The sequence below is a fragment of the Crocuta crocuta genome, unplaced genomic scaffold (assembly GCF_008692635.1).
Source record: "Crocuta crocuta isolate KB4526 unplaced genomic scaffold, BGI_CrCroc_1.0 scaffold488, whole genome shotgun sequence".
Classification (NCBI taxonomy): domain Eukaryota; kingdom Metazoa; phylum Chordata; class Mammalia; order Carnivora; family Hyaenidae; genus Crocuta; species Crocuta crocuta.
Genome location: NW_027530995.1, coordinates 939458 through 948061, shown reverse-complemented (window position 1 = coordinate 948061; position 8604 = coordinate 939458). Strand labels below are relative to the sequence as shown.

Genomic DNA, 8604 nt, shown 5'->3' with positions numbered 1-8604 from the left:
GTAATAAGGGCGAAAGACTTGCTGATAATTTCAATGGAGGACCAGTGAGATTGTGACCATCTAGATAAATGAGTGAGCTTTCTCCCTGACTCCCCATCTCTCTTCACTGTGGCTCTCTGCCAGCTTCCTGATGCNCTTGTGTCTGGAAACAGCATCTGTCTCACCCCACAAGTATATTTTCACAAGGTCCCTGCAGGTGTCAAATGTATGTTCCCCCAGGAATTGGTCCTGGGACTCCCCACAGCAAAGGTAAGGCCATGAGATGGCACTTTTGTCTTCCAGTGGCGGTGCCCAGAATGTCATTGTTAGATGCCTCCACGGTCAGGCCTCAGAGCCAGGGGCAGGGGGATGGGGCAGGGAATGGACTGTATTAGGAACTCCAGAGTCCTTGACTAGACCAGGACAAGAGCATCTTAAAATAATTCCAACAGGTATCCCACAACCTTGCTTGCTATGTGCATCATCTGGCGATTTTGCTACCTATTCTATGTTTATGAAAATGTCAGCTCATGTAACAAAACTTCTTAAATCCCATAGTCCATTTTATGAAGTAAAACCTTTTGGACAGTACATCTAAATATTCTTTTTAAGGAAGCTTATGGCATCTCTCAAATAACACCTGTTCCATTCTACCCAAATCTAAGGATACGTGATGATTATGGGCACAGCCAAAGGGCCTGCAAAGAGCAGCCATGTTTGAGCCGCCAATCATAACCTGGTGTCCCATGCCTCAGCCCCTTGGGAAGTGGCATCAGCAGGATCTGGGAACCATCCGACCTTCTGAACTCAACCTCCTAGCTGTCCCCACATCTTGTAGTGTCTTATTCCCACAGCAAATGGAAACAATCTCCCCACCACACAGGGAGGGTATGACCTAACGATGATACATACTTTGACACATATTATGCTCTTCACCTTTTCAGACTGCACTCACGTGTATCATTTCATGCAATTCTCACCTTCTTATGCAGTAATGAATAGTATAGGGTGAAGATTAAGAACATGCAATCAGAGAAACTGAGTTATACTCCCAACTCTGCAATATACTAGTTGTGTGGTCTCTGGGAAGTTACTTAGCCTGTCTGACCCTCCATTTCCTCTTCTATAAAATGGGGCAACAACTCCAAGTGTGTAGAGCTACTGTGAAGATTAGAGATATGTTCAAGTATCTGTCACAATGCTTAGCATATTAACAGCTCTTGGTGAAGAAGGGCTGCAGAGAACAGTAATTTCCGTTTTATGGGAGTCCTTTCAAGTCTCAGTGGAAAAGTTAGAAAACTGCCACCTGTATTACCACTGCACAGTTATTTGAGAGTAATTTTTTGGGATTTAACTTATCCACTCTCTACTCCTGATCACTGCCACTGCCTAAACTTAGACTCTCCCCATTCCTCTCTTGAACTGTCTGCCAAAATCCTAACTGGTCTGAGCGGCCTTGATCTTCTCCCTCTTCAAGGGATGCCTTGAACTTTGCACCAGCAGCCTTCCTTCCTGCATAGCCCAACCTCCTTATTTGCCTAGAAAATGCGTTTTTCCTTTCAATGCCGACCCAAATGTCACTGTCACCATGAAGCCGATCTCTGCTCCCCAGATTAGTGACCCTTTCTCCATGGCTCTCAGAAGGCATGGCACGCCTTTCTGTTGCACACTCATGATGTCTTATAAATGACTGGTCACATTTCTGTCTCTCCCAACTCCCTCAAAAACTCATTTTAAAAAAAAATTAAGGTTTATTTTATTTTTGAGCAAGAGAGAGACAGAGCATGAGTGAGGGAGGAGCAGAAAGACAGGGAGACAGAATCCGAAGCAGGCTCCAGGCTCCCAGCTGTCAGCACAGAGCCCGACAGAGGGCTCGAACTCACAAGCTGTGAGATCATGACCTGAGCCCAAGTCAGCGCTTAACCAAGTGAGCCACCCAGGCTCCCCAAGTAAGGACTCTTAATGGCTATGATTTATTGAATACCTGCTGAAAACCAATCCCTCTTCCACTTACTGTATATACATTATCTCCTTTAATCTTCATGACAACTCTGTAGAATAGCCCTATAGGACAATCACTACTATTGCCTCTATTTTGAGATACACTGAGGCATAAAGACGTTAGGTAACTTTCTCAAGGCTGCAAGTTATTAGTGGCCCAGCCACGATTCAAAAATCAAAGCCCATTCTCTTAACTACTACGGTATACTATAGTATACAACCTAGCACCAAACTCAGTACCTATAAAAGTTGTAATGTCTCTATTAGTTATCTCTTGCCCTGTAACAAAGTATTCCAAAATGTAATGGCTCCAAACAGTGAACATTTAGTATCTCACACTTTCTCTGACTCAAGAATTCAGAAACATCTTCCATGGGTGGTCTGTCTCAGGGTTTCTCACAGGGTTGCTGTCAACATGCCGGCCTGGGCGGCCATCATCTGAAAGCTTGGCTGGACTTGAGAATCTGCTCTTCCAAGATTGAGTGATCACATGGTACTGGTTATGGGCAGGAGGCCTCAGATCCTTCACATGCGGACGTCTCCACCAGCTTTCTGAGTGCCTTCATGACGTCCATGCTGGCTTCCCCCAAGAGTGATCAATCCAAGCAAGCAAGGCAGAAGCCACAATGTCTTTTATCACCTAGCGTCAGAAGTCATACTCCATCATTTCCACAGTATCCTATTAGCTACAGGGGTCGGCTTTATTCATTGTTGGAGGAAACCACAAAGCCGCGTGAACACGGAGAAGTAATTGGAATCATTGGGGGGATCCATAAATACTAAGTGACGGAGTGGAAAAAATTACTAAGAATTACCATGAGTGTCAGAATCTCTTGTAAATAATGAGAAATTTGGATTAGCTGACCACTGAAGTTTCCTCCCTCTTACCTCCAAAAGCGTGGAAAACTATTCCCAAATTGTCCCCAAAGAAAATGTCAAATGGATTCAGGAATTTAATTTCATTACATTCCACTAGAGGCCACAGGTGAGTGAGTATTTGCTAACTTGGCTTCTACTTTATGGTTTTAGGCAGAGTCAACAAAGTATGAGAAATTCTCTCAGTTTGAAATATAATCATTTCCTTAACAGCAAAACAAATCTATGTTTGATTTCAGGATTAATACTATAGTTTGATGCCAGCCTAAGCCCAGCCTCTGGTCAAAGGCTTATCTTCTTTAGCAGAGTATCTGTGATTAAACTCGGGCAACCAAATCCCTTGTGCATTACAACAATTATCATTGGTTTTAGCCCTTAGTCCTTGCATATTTTCAAGTCAACATTTTATTTGCTTATAATAATTCTTTAATATGATTTAAGACATATGAAGACAAAAACCAACATTGAAATGTAGCATTTTAAAGACACACCTTGATACTGAGCACATGAAATGAAATTTTACAGTTCAGTCCATGGGAGGAGAAATGAAAGCCAAATGTGACCTGTTCGCTCTACCACCCTCCTTCCCCTGGTACCACTGACTGATCAGACCCAAAGTGGTTTGTAAGCTGGGTCAGAACACTCTTCAAGGCCCTCTGGAGCCCATCCGCTTACTGTGCTACACACCAGGGATCAGCAGACTACAGCCCACGTAAATAGTTTTGCTAAAAACACAGCCATGATCATTTGTTTATGAATTGTCTGTGGCTGCAATGGCAAAGTTGAGAATTGACAACAGAGATTGGATGGCTTGAAAAGGCCAAAGTATTTACTACTTGGTCCTTTACAGAACAAGTGTGCCAATCTCTGATCTACACCTCTGGAGACATGGCCTGATGTAAGCTGTTAGAAGCCCAAAAAGCAGATGCATGCTATATGCTGTTATAAACAATTTTAGGGAGGAAAAAGGAGTGTTACTGTTTATGTTTTAGTATCATACACATACTGTAAAGGCACAAATCTTAACAGCAGAACACGATGATATTTTATACATCTATCACCTGTGCAACCCCCTCACAAATAAGGAAAATGTGTCCTGTGCTCCCTTACAGTCAGTACCCCCAACAAAGGGAGCCATTATTTTTACTTCCATCACTTAGATTCATTAGCCTAGCCCTGAACTTTCTACGACTGGAGCCAGGCAGTGTTTCACTGAGCATTAAGTCAGTGGCATGCTTACGTAAGGTAGCAGGGAATTTATTCTTCATTGTCATGTAATATTCAATTATATGACTGTACCACAATATATTTACCTATCTATTCATGGACATTAGGTTCTTTCCAGGTTGTTGCTCCTATGAACATTCAATGCTCATGTGTTTTGATGGGTATAAGGATTGACTTATTTTATGAAGAGTGGAATTTCTGGGTAATAGGAAATATCAACAAACTGCCAAACACTTTTCCAAATTGGTTGTACTTTTGTAAATACATAAATAAAAACACTACCCTAATTTTTAAGTCCTTGAAAGCACGGGTCAAAAATATTCACCCCCTCCTCCCAAATTCTCACATTCTGCTGTCCACCCTGTGATGGCCTACCTATCCCAGGGATTATGGGCATGTCAGTTTTAGATACACAAATCCATCTTTTTAAGTTTTCACTGAAAACTCTGAGGCTAGGTAACCTCAGCGTATGGCCTAAGAGGACAATAGCGATCAGGAAGGAAAAACATCTTGGCCAGAGTCATACAACTAAACCAGTGGCACTCAAGGTCCTCACTGTTTTCCTACAAAAAGCAGGAAGACCAGTTTTGTTGTTATCACAAAGCTAGGACAGCACAAGCTTAGGCAACAATAACCTCAGCTCCTTGTTTTCCCCTTTAACCACCTTATCAGTTCAAATATAATTAAATTCTGCCACAGCTCCTCTGTATAACTCCTCACAGAATAGAGAAATTATTACTATGTCACACTACATTCTGTGTCCGACGACACTGCTACCCAGCCTGACAAGGATAGAAAAATGAGAAGTACAACCATACTGCGAAATTCTAACATTGAAATATGGCCACAAACCATTAAGACAAAAGAATGAATTTGCAAACAAACAAAAAACAAAAATAATACAAACAAAAAGACCTATTGGCTTTTGCGTGGTCTACTCAAATCTCTACTGTGTGGAGAAGTGGACTTAAGTGGCATAAATCAGAAAACAATAATGGGAACTGAAAGAAATTCTCATAAATCATGTTACTAAGTATAGTTACATCTTAGATGCGAAACCCAATTAAACAGATGGCCACATGCTGTCAGAATCACCCCTAATCAATAAAGATGTTCATTTCAGAAAATCACCTCAATTTTTTCACTTCTTCACTGAAGAAAAAGAAGGCAGTTGGGGGTGAGGGGACTCCCAGGAAACCCAGTGGGGAAATGTCTAGGAAGGGACTCCACCTGTCTTAATTTGTAGTCCAAAAAATCGTAAAGAAGAGAGAAAGAGGAAAAAGTCACCCAAAGGACTCCTTGTCATCTTGCCTGGTAATGTAATTTACAGTGAGAGCAAGCACTGGTCATTAGGAAAATAGAAACAGCTTGAATCTCTTAATTAAAACACTGCTTCAAATTGTTCATTTCAAACCCCTGTGTTCATAAGCTTTCAAGAAACCACTCGGTTACCCTGAAAGGGCGGCTTCTTCAGCAAACCCGTGATAGGATCACCTCTTTACAGACAAGAAAAAGGCTGAGCAGGGGTGAATCCCGGAGGCAGAATATTATTAGGCATACTTAAATCCCCAAAGGAGCCATGGGCATTCACTGACACTGGAAAGTGAGTGTGGGAACACAGGCAAAGCATCTATGTCAACGCCACTATTGGTGAAAACTAAGTCTACCAATGCCAACAGGTGATGTAAATGAGAGTTGACAAAAACACTTCTGTACTCTGGAACATGCTCTTTGGCACCCATTTAATGTTATCTGGTAAAGTTGAGTATTTGCATACCCCACAAGCCAGTAATTCCACTCTTCGTATACACCCAAAGCATTAGGGGACATGCACGAGAGTAGACAGAGTAGCAACACTGTCCATAATAGCAAAAACCTAGAGTGGAAGGACACATAGGTCTGTCAACAAAGTCTGTAGCATAGGTAAGTAATCAGATGTACAGTCATGCAATGGAGTATTATACAGCAGGGAAAATGAAAACCCACTGCCATGTGCTACAATGACGAATCCTGGGTGGCTTAGTTGGTCAAGCGTCCGACTCTTGATTTTGGCTCAGGTCATGATCTCAGGCTTGTGAGATCAAGACCCACATCGGGCTACGTGTGGAGCCTGCTTGGGATCCTCTCTGTCCCTGCCCTCCCTTCCTCATGCTCACTTGCTCTCACTCTCTCTCTAAAAAAATTTTTTTAAAAAACAAAGTCACTAGATTGCATGCAGTATACCATTTTTACTATGCTATAAAAATAAGCAAAAATAAACATCAACAAATGGTTCAAAATTTATTTTGAGAAAAAGATAATGATAAAGACAAAAAGCAGAAAAGTAGTTACCTCCATAGTGAGTGAGATGAATGGGATGGGGAGAAGCAAGGACAGATGTAATGATATGGGGAATGTTCTAGTTCTTGGCGAGTGATAGGTTCACAGGAATATAATTTCTATGTTTTAATATGTTACATATATTCTTTGGGATGTACCAAATATTACATAGAACACTTTCTTTTAAAATGGGTAATCTAGCCCAACCCCAGCCAGTTTCCAGACTCAGTTCAACCCTGACAAGTCAGGTTTCTACATCGGATCCAGTATGCCTCCTGCTGGTTTCTGGACCCCGTCTGGAAGAAGAAATGCTCAAGTAAAGTCTGAAAGCTCCCAATGGAAAAGCCGGGATCCAAGCTAAGAGAGGAACTCATCCTCCTGCTCTAGAGAGAGAATTCAGGAGCTCAAGGAGCTCGGCAGGCATCTGCTGCAAGTAATGAAAAGCAAGTTAAGGAGCACTGTGACACTAGCACCTGGTGCCAAACCCACACGATCACCTCATGGCCAAAGCTGAACACTTTGAGCAATGAAACAGAAAATGATAGCATTGGATCAGAATCCAGAGGATAAATGTCCCTGAGTTCATAAGGCTATAAAAAATATGTGATCGCACAGATAGATGGGAGTGAATGGACGTTCCCTTCTTTACAACAGAATTCATATTCTTACGAATGGAAGGGATGAAATTGAAATTGAGCAGTGAGCAAGCAGCGCAGGGATGCTTGCTGCATACAAGTTTTACTAATAGATGCTACAATCAGTGAGCGAACAATTGGAGAGAAACAGGACAGACAGAATCTCAGAGATCTAGTTCCCAAGATATTTGCCAACTACACCGGCAGGGAGGATAGCAACTTTATAGTGAACAACCCAGCAGAAACCATCTTCTCCAAGTCAGAAAAAGAATATGAGTGGCCAGTGACATTTCAGTAAGGCCTTGAGTTTAGTTAATGGTGTTGTTGCAATGTTAATGGTCTGGTTTGATTATAGTTATGTAAGATGGTAACACTGGGGGAGGTTAGCTAGAGGGTACATGGAAACTCTGTGTTCTGGTTTTGTTACTTTGTAGTAATTGTAAAAGTAGTTCAAAGTAAAAAGTGTGGTTTTTTTAAATGGATAATCTAAAGAATTTTCTATTGCCAAATAGGTTATTCCAACTGTGATTATAATTCATATATAATTCATATAAGTAGTAATCATTAATATCTCAAATATCTTAAGTTCCCCTGTAACATATGCAGCTTAGTTCTCAACCTGGAGCTATATCAAAACATCAAGGTACACATGTTAACTATATATACTTTCTGTCAACTACACCTCAGTAAAGCTGGAGGACAAAAGAAAGCAATGATTTCATGTTAACAATGGGTATTTCTATAGCAAGGAACAATATCCAAAGTATTCAAAATATTTAACTAGTTTGGCTATACCAATTAGTGTAGAAGTCAAAATTTACCACCATCTGCTTGTTTTCCTTCTGTTCATTAAGCTCCCATACCAGTCCTTCAGAGACTGCCATTCCCAAAAGTGGCCACACGAGGGCGACTCTAACGACCTGTGCCTGCTGGGAGTGGGCAGCCACAGCTCCGGGGGTGTCCTCTCTGGCTAGTGAGCCCTGCTGGTTTGAGGGCCAGCAGAGAGGCTCCACAGAGGGCAGGTAGGGTGCCTCCCTGAGAAGGTGGCACTCAAGCAAAGATTTGAAGGAAACGGGAGCATGAACCATGCAGATCACTCGGGGAATTTTCCAAGGCAAAGAGCCTCTACTATAAACGCTAGGAGAGAACAGAGTCTCATGCTCTGGGAAGAGATGGGAGGCCAGTGTAGCGGGAACGGAGGCAGATAAGGCAGCAGCAAGAGGGCTGCGGGCCATTACAAGTAATTTGGCTTTTATCCTGAGTGAGATGGGAAACTGATACAGGGTTCTGAGAAAAGGAGAGACCTGAGGTGACTGTAAAACATCTCAAAATGGCTGCAATATTTTATTTAGAAAAGGTTGAAGGGGGGTAAGGACAGAAGTGGGGAGGCCAGCGAGGAGGGGACGACAGGTCTCTCATGGGGAGGAGGTTGGCCCGTGGCCAAGGGTAGCAAGTACTTTTAAAGTTCCATCACCCACATTCAACGAAGCACACGGAGATGCACTTAAAAGCATGAAATCAGATGTCATCACCAAGTGAAGGGGTGAAGAAGAAGACAGGAGGAGGG

General features: G+C 42.3%; 1 protein-coding gene across 1 annotated transcript in view; it reads right to left on the bottom strand.

Annotated features, from left to right (window-relative positions):
* Positions 1–8604, bottom strand: part of PHEX (phosphate regulating endopeptidase X-linked) — a 201795-nt gene that overhangs the window by 40323 nt on the left and 152868 nt on the right. The gene's annotated exons all lie outside the window — the stretch shown is intronic.